This window comes from Cloeon dipterum, chromosome 3 (genome assembly GCF_949628265.1).
Source record: "Cloeon dipterum chromosome 3, ieCloDipt1.1, whole genome shotgun sequence".
NCBI lineage: Eukaryota > Metazoa > Arthropoda > Insecta > Ephemeroptera > Baetidae > Cloeon > Cloeon dipterum.
In genome coordinates this window covers 4,180,429-4,193,494 of record NC_088788.1, presented here as the reverse complement: position 1 = coordinate 4,193,494, position 13,066 = coordinate 4,180,429, and the positions used below count along the sequence as shown (strand labels likewise).

General features: G+C 38.5%; 1 protein-coding gene across 8 annotated transcripts in view; it reads right to left on the bottom strand.

Moving 5' to 3' along the window:
- Positions 1-13,066, bottom strand: part of LOC135941341 (protein O-linked-mannose beta-1,2-N-acetylglucosaminyltransferase 1-like) — a 216,458-nt gene that overhangs the window by 120,998 nt on the left and 82,394 nt on the right. For all 8 annotated transcript variants that reach the window (XM_065486748.1, XM_065486747.1, XM_065486749.1 and 5 more), the window contains one exon: positions 9,994-10,035. The gene's annotated coding sequence lies outside the window, so the exon portion shown is untranslated. The remainder of the gene's footprint in view (positions 1-9,993; positions 10,036-13,066) is intronic.

The following is a 13,066-nucleotide window of genomic DNA, read 5'->3' as shown; positions in this document are numbered from 1 at the left end:
TTATGGCAAGTTTTTATCAAAATAAAAAAGACATAAACATAAAAGTCTGGCCCTGTTTCCTCCTGGACAGGGTTTTAGTAAGCTGTTAGCCAGAAGTGCTGCCCTTTCTCACTTACATTCCATTTCACTTGACAACTCTTTATTTACATAATGTTATGTGCCTGAATGAATGTGAGAATAAAAAAATATTTAACTTCAATTTAATCACCAGTGTCCTGATTCACGCGATGCGCAGATCGGCGGGAAAGTTGAAAACGTATTTGGCTTAGAAAATGTATCAGTACAATGAATATTTTTGTTTTTATTTCTTTACTGACAGCTGATTAGCCCGGTAATTGGCGAATCGACCATTAAATGGCACGTCTGGCTAATGGAATTTAAACAAAATACGCGGGAATGAAATTATTAAGTCAGCACGCCTCTTTTTTGACGCTTCTGATTGGCCGCTGGACTGTCTCCTGATCGGCCTCCATTATTTCGACGCCATATTGACTTCTGACCGGCGGGAAACCAACACAGATCGTAATCCGGACCCTGGTGAATTTAATTTTTTCCCTTTCTAAATTTGTACATTAATGAATGATCTGTTTTCATGCATTATAAAAATGTATACACAAAGAATAATGCACACCAGAGAATCAAATTGTTTTGTTGGATTTTTTGTAAGCAATTTTGGAAAATAGCAATTTCGGGGCAATTTAGCGACATTTTCTCCAGTGATTCATGATTTTCAAATACCACTATAGTCCTTCAAATCCAAACATTGGCTCAAAACCATGATTTCCATCAACTATTTACGTTCTCGTATAAACTTGATGCGAGTGGGCCGGTGTGCTTTAGAACTAGATATTTCTAATAGGCATTCGCATTCTAAAGGAGAGGAGAGAAGAGAGTTCTCTCATTCAGAGCTCTGCTCTTCAAGTTAATGCGTGGAGTGAAGCAGCGTCCGTTGATGATATATTTGCAGAGGCGCGATTTGCACAAATAACGCGCTGCGTGGGTCGATTGCATATGCATTAACTGCTGGCTGGTCGGGCCGGCTGGCTGGCCGAGCGAGCGAGCCGGGGGTCAACCGAAAGGAAAGAAAGCGTAACGAACGGCCACGTTTCCATTATAGAGTCGGGGTGGGCGAAAATGGAGCACCCTTACGAATGCAGGCCGCGTTCAACCACGGCCACCGCTGCTGAGCGGGCAAACAATAACAGGCACAATGGAAATTAACCCTTCGCCGGCCGACATAAAAGTCAAGCGGCCGTGGCACATCCAGCATCCGTCCGCCGGCTTTCCGCACCGCTGCAACCCGCGCCCCTTTTCGCACGTGGACGGGCATTTTCGGTGTGTTTGCGAAATATAATCCAAATACAGGCTCTATGGAGACACAAGAGAAATTTGTCCATTGGGAAATTTCTTGGTAGTTTAGGTTGCCGACTGATTTCATTTGCAATTTTTGGATCCAAAACTGCAATTTCAGATTCAATCTATAGGCGGTCCTGATACAAAAAAAAATAATACCAAGACATAACAAATATTTTGCACTCGTGGGGGCCAGATTTGTGCGACGCGCAGATATGTCGTCCGGTGGAGTATGGCGCGAAATATCGGTCACGCGAAAATGCGCGAAAAGAACCAAGTTTTGGTCAATATTGTGACGTAAAATTTGAATTAATTGTACTAATTGTGTCTTTTGGATCGTAAAAACAAACTCTTGACACTCGTAAGGCAATCCGAAGAGAGCTTTTTGTTTCCCGCATTCAGACGCCATCTTGGATCTGCGCAGTGCGAACCAATTTTATCCCACAAATGGACTCCGCTGATAGACACCATCTATTAGTGGCTTTGAACTCTTAAGAAGCTTCTTTTCAGCTGCCAACTGAATAGAAAAATATTTTGACAGAAATTTAAAGAATATTTTGTCAAGAAATACATTTCTCAATAAATGTCCCCTGTCTAGTTTTGGTGCAAATGGCGCTTCAAAATTGCTATGACGTCAGCGACTTAGACTTTAACCCAGTGCACAATTTCCTCCGACCCAGCCAGCAGTCTGGCAGGAAGCGATCGTGTGAGCCCCGTAGGACAGAAGAGGACGTCTCGAGTCTCGAATCGCCTGCCTTGAAGCCTGATCCGCCTGCAATGTAGTGTTTAAACGTGTCTCACGTGTGTAAGTACATTTCTTAACAACAAAAGCCGATATCAGCTTAACAAAAGGAAACTTGGGAGGCATAGCGGGGGCCTCGGAGCGACAACTTGGCCGATCGCCTTGCCATGCGGCTGCGGTGGTGACTTTTAGCCCTCCACGCTCGCGGGGTGGCAGAATGCGAGGCACGCTTTTTCCTGTTCGACTCAAACGGAGCATGTAAGGCGGATGAGCCCGAGAAGTTGGCCAAAGCAACTCATGTAAATCCGGCCTGATAAACATAGTGTGTGCGCTCCGAAGAGGACGGAACTGAACAGACGATCGCCGCCTGCAAATTCAAGACTGCACATTTCCCCGATTGGATTTCGCCGTTCAGTTTCGACTGAAACACTTTTCTAAAAAAATACGTTTCCCTGCAGTGTCTGCTACCATTTTACTGCGAAACGCACAAAACCCAGACTTAATCCAGATTTTTGTGATGTTGGTAATGATCGAAATGGGGCTTTTAGACTGTTATTTATTTCATTTTCGTTGAAAAAGACGGATTGTATTTAGAACCTCCATTTAGATGGCTGTTTCACAATTTTTCCTTGTTATCTTGCTATCGCAATAACGGTGGCAGTGGTTTTAGCTTCAAAACAGAGCTTTTAGGTGAAATTCGAATTATCTCACAGCAAAATTTGATACTTTTCTACGAAAATGGTAGGTGTGCCCTAAAACAAAAAGCTCTTTTGAAACAAACAACTAACTTCATAGCTCAACAGAATGAAAAACCTTTAAGACAAATCCCTTTACCATAAGCAGCAACTTAACGACTGCCTCACAAACTTTAGACCATATCTTTCTTCATAGAAATAAATTATTAAACCTTTTGTGCTTTAATGTGGGGCCGATGGAAACCATAGAGATGAATAGACGGCTGTAACTTTGCGAAAACTGGTGCAAAATATTGCAAAACACATTAATTTACCCTTTATATCTTTCTTTTGCATTTTTTTCTGTCAAAATTCATCCCAAACCTCATTTTCAACCCTCTTAGAAGCAAAATCGTTGATTTTAAAAAAGTCATCAGCTAAAAAAGGCCTTTGGCTCGCATTTTTAAGGCATTTTCAGAAGTATCAAAGCAATGTGAGATATTTAAACAGTTCGGGAATCTAATGCTGGCTGCACAATGTCAGATATGGCGCAAAATGTGGTTAGTTGAGTGCTCAAATAGCTCAACGGACTGGGAGGCGCACCGGCGCCGACTCGCCACTTGCTTTAGGGACAAATGTCTGGCGTTTCAATGCGGGGGAGGCGAAATTTTGGGACCAAGCTCCTCTGCGGCCACTCAGGACCCATGTTATCCGCTCAGCGGTGTTATTGGAACCTGGCGGTGAGCTCATAGCCTACGGGATGTGCTGAGCAGAGGTTAAAGAAATATTTTTCTTAAGCTTAGTCATGGTGTTTGGGACATTTATTAGCAAAATTTATGAGTAAAATTTGAGCATCTTAAATCAATTTCATTTTCTTCCCCTAAAAACCAGCCTTTTGATATAATTCTTGTTTTTTTCATTTAATGACAGATGAAACAATATTTAGTTTCCAAAGTAGACTTTACTAACATGGACATAATGTATTTAAGCCCCTAAACAACCCTCTTAAGCATCTCCCCTTACACTATTTTGGATGAAAATCATCACAAATTTTTGTATTGAGGCTATATTAATAAAATTAAAAATATTTCGTGGAAATGATTCATTATGATGTACAAACAGCTTGATATGAAATTTAATTTGACAAAATAAAAACTTCACATTATTTACCCCATTTGCTATCTGTAATAATGAATGAATAATTAATGAAATATTTCACATTTTTCAATAAAATTTGTGAGCAGACCTTTCCGCTCAAACGGAGACAAAAAGCAGCGCATGTGGCAGGGGACATTACGCGCTCCATAAAAGACAATCGATACACAGTGGCAAAAAGCGGCAGTCAAATGTATTCCATGCATTGTAATACAGCAAAGGGCCTTATTTACAGTCGCGCGTACACCCCCTGCAGCCGAGCTCTCTCTCTCTTTTACGCTCATCCTTCAAGCAGGTCTGTTTATGACAGATTTTGGCGTCCTTTTTATTCGCCATTATGCACACACTTGCGAGATTTATGCCACCGTCATCGCGTCATCGAGCCTCTCTCTCTCTCTCTTTCTCTCTTTGACCGGGTATGCGACGAAAAGACTACCACTCAGATCGACCAGATTGTGTTTAATTTCCCTCTCTGACTCACGCTGCCGAACTCGAAAGATAAAACAGACGAAATGAGTTTCGCCGGTGCTGCGCCTCTTTTGCCTAGAAACGTTTTGCTCTGCCTTTGACTGCAGATGGATTTGCATGAGTTAATTCACAAGTTTCTGTTTATAGACTTTCATTAAGTTGCGAAACCCATTCTCTTTGAATTGAGAATTCCATTAGACTTCCCGGACGTGTTTTGCGAGTGGATTGGTTTGTGCGCAAATGAGGAAAAACATTTATGGCTTCTCTCAAAATAATCTTTATCAGTTGCGTCAAAGCCAAAATTTGCTCAGGTTCCGAGAAAATTATTGGCTCAAAGGTATTTATTCAAATGCCATAAACATTTGTTTGCTTACTCAAAATCGAGATTTATCTTTCTTAAGAGGGGAATTGTGTTGACTAGAGGATCAGAAATCAATAGGAAAATATTAAAAAGTCGTGAAAACGAGAGGAAGAAATTACTCTGTTATTTTTGGCATTGACAATTAATAATTTTCAATAAATAAAGTTGACAGAAACAAGGTAAACCATATTTTCTAATTCTCGAAAATTTGTTTATACCTTTACCAAATCATAAGTCATCCTTAATGAAAATTTATTTTGGTATGCACGTAGCGATTGAGCTGCGAACGTTGCGTTTAGGTCGAACGACAAAGCAAAAATGATGAAATTGAAGCAATGCACGCGCAGAAGGAATGACAAAATAAATAATGCACTTATCACGCATAGAAAAAAAATACTTGACAATTTACTGCGAAATTCCTTAGAATTACGAATTTAACTCAACCCTTAAAGAAATCTAAATTCAAGTAATTAAAATTTCATTTTACATAATATGCACTAGGCAATCTCATTTTACTTCGCAATATTGAAATTCAACGATGCAATTAATTAAAAACTAATGAGAAATAGAAACAGTTTTCCGAACAGTGGAAATTAATAAAAATAGCACAGACTGACGCTCACGCGCGCTAATAAACTCGAGACTAATGCGTATTTCGCATGCTTTTCAATCGTAAAATTGGCGCCGCGCGCGCTTGTGCCTGAGCTGCTAATGAGTCCATTTAAAATGACCGGTGCAAACAGCGCGGACCGAATGGAAACGAACGCAAGGACACAAAAATATACACTCGTTTGGACGTGCGCAGGCCACACACACACACGTGAGTGAATAAAATTGTCTGCCTCGCTGGGAAACAAATTGAATTTTAATTACCCACATGTGCGGTAACCGTGTGAAATATGATTTCTACCCACGCGAAATACCCTTGTTTTGCGGAGGCAAACCATTTTCATCACGATGAGAGTCACACAACACCTCTTTAGCGGCACCCCATACCACTTTGGAATCGGGTTACACACAGCTGTTGGGTTACCATCAAATCAAAATAATCACCAATGGACTTGCTAGTAAATAAAAATCGATAAATTACAGATATTAGTAATGTTTGGGGTCTTGCACTCTATTTTTCCCAGCAAAATGTCGATAGTTATTAATTTATAAAAATCTTAGAGGCTCCCTGAGGTGAACTTTTGTCAGAATTATTTAAAAGTTTGAAAACGCGCTTTTCGGCTATCAGTCAATGATCTATTACAACAAATTAATTTAATTCTGTATAAATGGCGCAAGAATTCATCATTTAGGGGCGTTTAAGGACCATTTAGAGAAAAAGATAATATGTAAAATACTGAATTTCTCAACAGAATTATATTTAGAGCTCTGGCAAAGTAAAGCCATTCTGCCCTTGCTGGAAATGATCCACGACCGCAAGGAGGAGGGAAAAAAATAAACAATCATCTTTCCACCACGGGAAAAAGCTCAGGTGCGACAGTTTTTCGCAGATTAAAACGCGCGACAGGCGTACAAAGAAGCTTTCTTTTCCTTGCGAGTGGATTTTTCCCACCGCTGTACACAAAAAGCAATAAATTTGCGAGCACAAACAATAAATCATCGTCGGTGGCGGCGCGTGACAGAGCATTAGCATCGTTGTGATTGAGACTGTTCAATCAGCCAGCGTGATTTGTGGTCCATAAATCCGTCGTTTTATTTACCAGGCACCTTGCTTCTTCATTAGTTCCTCCTGCCTTCCACTCTGATTTATCGGCGTGGCGCTAATCGCGCTTAATTAATTGGAGTGTTTGCTCGTGCTCATCGCGCTTCCACACACTACCCGCCGGCATGGAACTTTCCAAATGCAGGCACACCAATCCACTTTTTTTCGGCTTATTGCAATTTAGCTTGAAATTCTGCGGATACAATTGAATTGATCTAGTAAGAAAAAATTATTTTATTTTGTTTAAAATTGAGGGCAGATTTGTAGTGCATTTTATTTTACGTTTTCGATTGAAAATATTTTGTGTTTTCCCATCACCCAAAAGAGTTTGATTTATTTTTTCGTTGGAATATTTTTTTACTTTCTGGGAAAAATAGCCTGAAATATGAACTAAATTTCTGTATCCATTTTTTCAGCTAAAATTGTTATTTTATTCAAAAGCCTACAGTTGTGACTAACTTTAATAGAAATTTGATTGTTTTAACCGTTTTTCCCTAATTTTTCAATAAAAATGTTATGACAGTCATCGATTTCCTACATATTTCTTGATTTTTTTAGGTATTTTAAAGACAATAACAAAATAAACGTAATGTTATGGCGCATAATTTAATTTATTTAAGTTCACAAAACACGAGGTAAAATTTTCCATTTAAAATTTAATTTCAAAATGGAGTTTATTTATGCAGAAACAATTTTAAAACAATATTTGACAAAGATTAATTCAGTAAAATAGGCAAAATAATTAGCACAGACATGGAGCAAAATATATCAGATTTGATAGTTTATTTTGACTTAGTTTTAGACTCTAATTTAATTAAATTCCAAATTTATTACTCATTTTGAGTAAGAAAATTACCAGGGTAAAAGTTACGAAAAAAATGCTCTAATTAGTCTTGTTGGAATTAATTTTTAATGAAATTGTGCGAAATAATACTGATTCATTAGGATCAAAATAAAAAACACCATCATTTTGAGCAGAGGTGAATTTGTAGCTCCCTCTAACTGTGAAGATAAGATGAAAATAAAAACAAATATGTTCTCCCTTTCTTCAAAAATTATATTAAGTGTGGTGCGCACTCAAGAGATAAAACTGAAATTGAAGCCATTTTGAAGCACCAATTTTCCGCAGAATTAGCCAGCGAAAGAGAACACTAGAGCCTTTTAAGTAGACCCGACTGTACGGAAACGCAATTTAACGCGTAATTTATCCCCTCGGCAATTGGCCGTTTGGGAATCGCGCGTTCAGTTTTGCTCCCGAAGAAGAAGAATTACTGCCGACAAACATCCGCACTGCCGCTTTTGAGAGCGAAAGCAGAGATCTGCCGTTTGGAATTCAACAATAACTTGTCGGGAAACTCAATTAGTGGGCGACGCACCGAATTTCCGAGAACCCATCGTCCAGAATCAACAAATAATCGCTTTAGAAACTAATCCGTTCATGCGGCCCACGGAGTTTCAGTCCAAATTCGCCGCGGAGACGAAAATTAGGAAGGTAAATTGAGTAGCAAAGCGGGGAGAGAAGACGCAGAAGAAGCGGTAACGAGATTTGCTTTTTAAGCTTTTGCAGCGTGCCCGCCGGTTATTAACGTCGCTTGTCACAAGGCACTCACACTCGTTGGCAGCTAATAAAGTGGATATAAAAGTGCTGAGAGTCGCGCAGCATCCTTCCAGTGCGCGCGCGGCAAACAAAGCCGAGCTAGAGAGAGCCCGTGAAATCCGCGACCACACCAAATGGGATTTTTCCTTCGCTCTATCTCCGTGCCGAGAAATGAAGACTGGTGGTGAACGCAATCAACAAATGCAAATGCACGAAAAAGGGTTTCTTATTTGGACAAAACATGACCTAATCATGTCCGTCAGTGCCCTTTTTGGCAGTAGAGAAGGCAAAATTATTAGAATTCAAAAGAAGACCATGCTCGCTGCCAGTTAAATTCAAATTTTGCCATTTCTCCAAAACTTACAGCACTTGTCCAAATTTTCTTTTCAAATTTCGACTCTTCTCGTCAAGATCTATCCAACGGAATATGACACTCTTGTGAAATACAAGATTTCAAGTATAGGGAGACAGTCACAATTTTTTAAAAGCGCATGCTACATTTTTAGCAACTTTTCTTAAAAATTCACATTGCTACCTAGCTCAATTTTATTATTGTTAATATCTCTTATAGGTGAAAAATAGTCATGCATTTAAATTAAGATAAGAAAAGGTATAAAGCTAGTGGGAACTCAATAAATCAGACCGTATATTATAATAGCCAACGCAATGCACCCGTCAACAATTTAATTAAATCCTTAAAAGGAATTATTTTATACTTTGCAACAAGGTTTTCCACGGCTTCAATTGTTTTTTTTTAAATTCAACATTTTGGCCCTTGTAATTTCAGCTTTCTCTTTTAGTCAAACTCAATTAATGTCAATGTCATCAGTGCCCGAGCATTTTTCACTCTCATTTTTGAAGCTGAGGAAAAATTTACCATAAAAATATGACAGGTAATCTGTCATTTAGCAAGAGTGACAATAAGGGGACTTATCGCTTAAATTAAATCTCTCAATTTCAGAGGAAAATGATTACGACTCCTCAAAAATCATTATTTTAAATTTAACCAGAGGGGTCCAGTTCTGCGTTAAAATTGGTTCGCACTGCGCAGATCCAAGATGGCGTCTGAATGTGGGAGACAAAAAGCTCTCTTAGGATTGCCGTACAATTGTCAAGAGTTTGTTTTTACGATCTAAAAGACACAAATAGTTTAAAGTAATGCAAATTATGTAAAACTCGGTTCTTTTCGCGCATTTTTACGTGACCATTATTTCGCACCATACTCCACTGGACGCCATATCTGCGCGTCACACGAATCTGGCCCCCACTGAATTTAACTAAATGAGCCGAGATTTGTTTATATTTAAGATCAGTTTACACCCCAATTGTTCCGTTTCGTGGTTTTTAAAGCAAAGAAAATATGTACCTCCAATCTCATAACTAATGAAGTATTACCTTTTTGCATGACTAAACCTTTTCATTTTTTTTTTAAATTGAGTTTCGCACGAGAGGTTCGTGACTGAAATTTACCAAGGCTAGTTTGTCCAAAGCAAATTACTTGATTGCGCCACACAGAACAAATCAAAGGCCCATTCACATGAAAATAAACCGAGCTACTTCACATGCACAGGGTACATTTATTTCAAAAACGGACGCGCCGTGGAAGCGGTATGACGCAAAGAGGAAACGAAAATAATATCACTTTGCAAAGGGAAGTGAAACAAATCCGCGCGCACACGCAGACTCAAACAAGCATGCTTCATTAAAATGGATCGCATTTGTGCTCGTATACATTTTCAGAGAAGAGCATACAATGTCTACCATTTCATAATAATTTCAGCCTTTGCCGCACGATGGTGTCCAATTATTCCAACTGCCGAGCGCAGATTTCATTTAATTTAAATGTGTATAATATTGCGCTATAATTCTGTTGCAAAAGTTGATAATTAATGCTTGCATCCGCAAAGCTTAACCGTCGTAAATTTAACTCACCGCACTCTATTCTTCCTTCCGGCCTACTTCTGCAGCAAAACCCTGCAACAGCGAATCACACACACACATAAATACTACAGTCGGCTGCAATCACATTTATATATATCTCTGCTTCTCCCCGATCAAAATACACGTTATAATCTTTGTTCGTGAAAGAAAATAGTTCGCTGAGAAAATTTTTCTGATGCTTTTCCAAGAAGCTTGAGAGGATTGCTCCTCTCAGCAGCGGCCTCATTTCTATTGTGTTGTAAGTGAACCGCATGAAAAGGAAAAACCAACACAGCTTTATGCAGGAGAGTAGTTTGTATAGGAGCAGGTTTCAAGACAGTTCCAAAATATCGTATTTTCAAAATGATTATTTAGGTCAAAGTCAAGATAAATAATTATGGCATTTATCTATATTTGCATACATCGATAACGCTAAGACTGAATTTTAAATGGATTTATGGGGGGAAAATATATGGTTTGAAGCGGTTCCTTAGTTTAACTATACGTCTATTGTTGCATTATTCACACGTACTTGAAGCTTTTATTGGATATTTCTCTTTTAAGGGTATTGTATTTTCAGACATTGTGCTTATTTTTTAAGATACGTTTCTACGAAGAGTTTATTCCCTTTAAAATAAAACCATTTATCATAAATCATATTACAGGTAGCCAGAAATCAACGGGAGCCAGATGTGAGATAAAATGGGTTCGCACTGCGCAGGTCCAAGATGGCGTCTGAATGTGGGAAACAAAAAGCTCTCTTTGGATTGCCGTACGAGTGTCAAGAGTTTGTTTTTACGATCCAAAAGACGCAATTAGTACAAATTATGTCACAATATTGACCAAAACTTGCTTCTTTTCGCGCATTTTCCCGTTGCCGTTTTTTCGCGCCAAACTCCACCGGACACGCCATATCTGCGCGTCGCATGAATCTGGCCCCCGCTGCCAGAGATCTGAATTTTTGCACAAATCATAAATCATAAAATAAACCAATGCAAAATTCTAACAAATATCCCAAATATCAAAACAACTCTCCTAAAATTGAGTTTTGACACGCTCACACAATCTAATTTCCATTTTTAAAGCCTTGATATTAGATTAAATATTTTCATATCTTTTTCGCGCTCGAAAAAAGAACAAAAACAATTACGCCGAAACCATATAATAAATAATGTCATCATAACACTCCTTGAACTCACAGAAAAAAATTAACCACTAAAATGTTTCGGATTTTAAAAAGGTTCGTCAGTTCAAATTGATCCATTTCTCTCCGTCTGCGTGTAAATCTCAGTTTTATGAATGAAAATGATTGCAAACTACAGCAATATTTCTGTAAGAAAGAGGAGAGAGAGAGAGAGAAACAGATTGCGCGACTGGAATCAGTTGAATGGAGTGGCGAAGGTATGGGATTGAACCGTGCGCGTAATGGACGCAGTGTAGATAAAAAAGGCCGATATCCAATGGCCTAGCCATGCACCTAACCATCAGACATGCAGAACAAAGGGGCCGAGATGTACAAATAAAATATTCCCTTTCCTTCGCCCCCCGTTGTAATTCGCGCATTAAGTCGTTTTCAGCGGAGTTGGCAGAAAATCTGTTATCCGCTGCTGTTGAGCATTAAGTCAGGTCGGGATATTAAAGCGAGCGCTCGCCGCAGCCCTATTTTTTTTCTGCCGGCATCATCATCTTTTGCATCGCGCAGCCAGCCACTTGTAATCCATCCATATTTCATACAGAGGGGCAACAAGCAGCTGGTTTTTCCGCCTCTGCAGCAGCACCACCGGCGGAGAGAGAGAGAGGAGCCGTCTTTTTTGCATCCGCTCGCAATATTTCGGCAGCAGGAAACAGCTTCAGCACTTTCTATACCTTTGAAATGAGGAAAATGCGACGATTTAATGCACAGGGTGCACATTTTTAATAGGGAAAATATTGGAATGGCAGGAAGCCTTTCAGGTTGATATTATTTTCTTTTGTAAAGAACTTGAACAAATCTACCTTTCTAGTTTTTATTTCCCATTGGGATTCCGCTAAGAATGTGACAAAGAACAGGTATAGTTATTCAATCTTGTTTCTAGTAAGTGCACAAATCAAATCGACAAGAAAAGGGCAAAAATAATTTAATTTCAAACAAATCGAGGACATACTTAAATCAACAAACGTCATTTATTTTACCCAAAACAAACTAATTTTCACAGAAACCAACCAAAATAAACCATTGTTAACTTTCACAAAAATATTTTGCACTAGATTTTGGACAAAGTTAGCATTTTGAACTGCTCTCACTAGAAAAGTCTTAAAAAATATTTTAAATGTGATACAATTTTCCCAAAATCCACACCATAAAAATCATTTGTCACTTTCAAATTTAATTAAACATAGTTTCAATCCAAAAGAAACGTTTTCTAACTATCCACAAACAAATTTCAAGTAAAATTGCTTTTATTTATAAAGAGTTTTTGCTTATTATTGTACTATATCCTGCTTGGAATTGTTTATATTTATTTTGCTTACCGTCAAAATCAGTATAAAGTTGTCCGTAAAACCGTATGAATATAAAATAAAAATTCTCAAAAGTATTAATACAAATTTTAGAACTAGGAAATGTCGTGATTCTGGCGGTCAGATCAAGTTGGCATTGAAAATGATTATTTGATGTCGTTTAATTAATGTCAAAGTTTGTCAAACATTCTGTCCTTTGGTTTAAATTTGCAAAAAATCTATTTTGAAAATGGCTTTTATATGTGTATAGTTCAGTCAACAAACTCGGATCTGATCCTCTAGTTATATAAATAGGACAATGCCTGAAGGAATTTAAGTCTCTATTATGACTTACTGCTTAGTATGAAGCACTTTTGTCTATTTGTTGATTGCCTCAAATCCTATTTTACTGTTGACACTTAGGCTTAACCCAAGAACCCTCGAGAATAGCAATCTAGGAGCAATTTCAAACACGGCTGCATTTGAATTCCCAATAGCAACTCGAATTCCCATCCAGCCTGTTTGTGCGTCGGCAGTCTCGGGTTTAATTAGTCGACGGACCGAGCTCAAAAGACGTTTAAGTGAAATTCAGCCAATTCCAATCCGT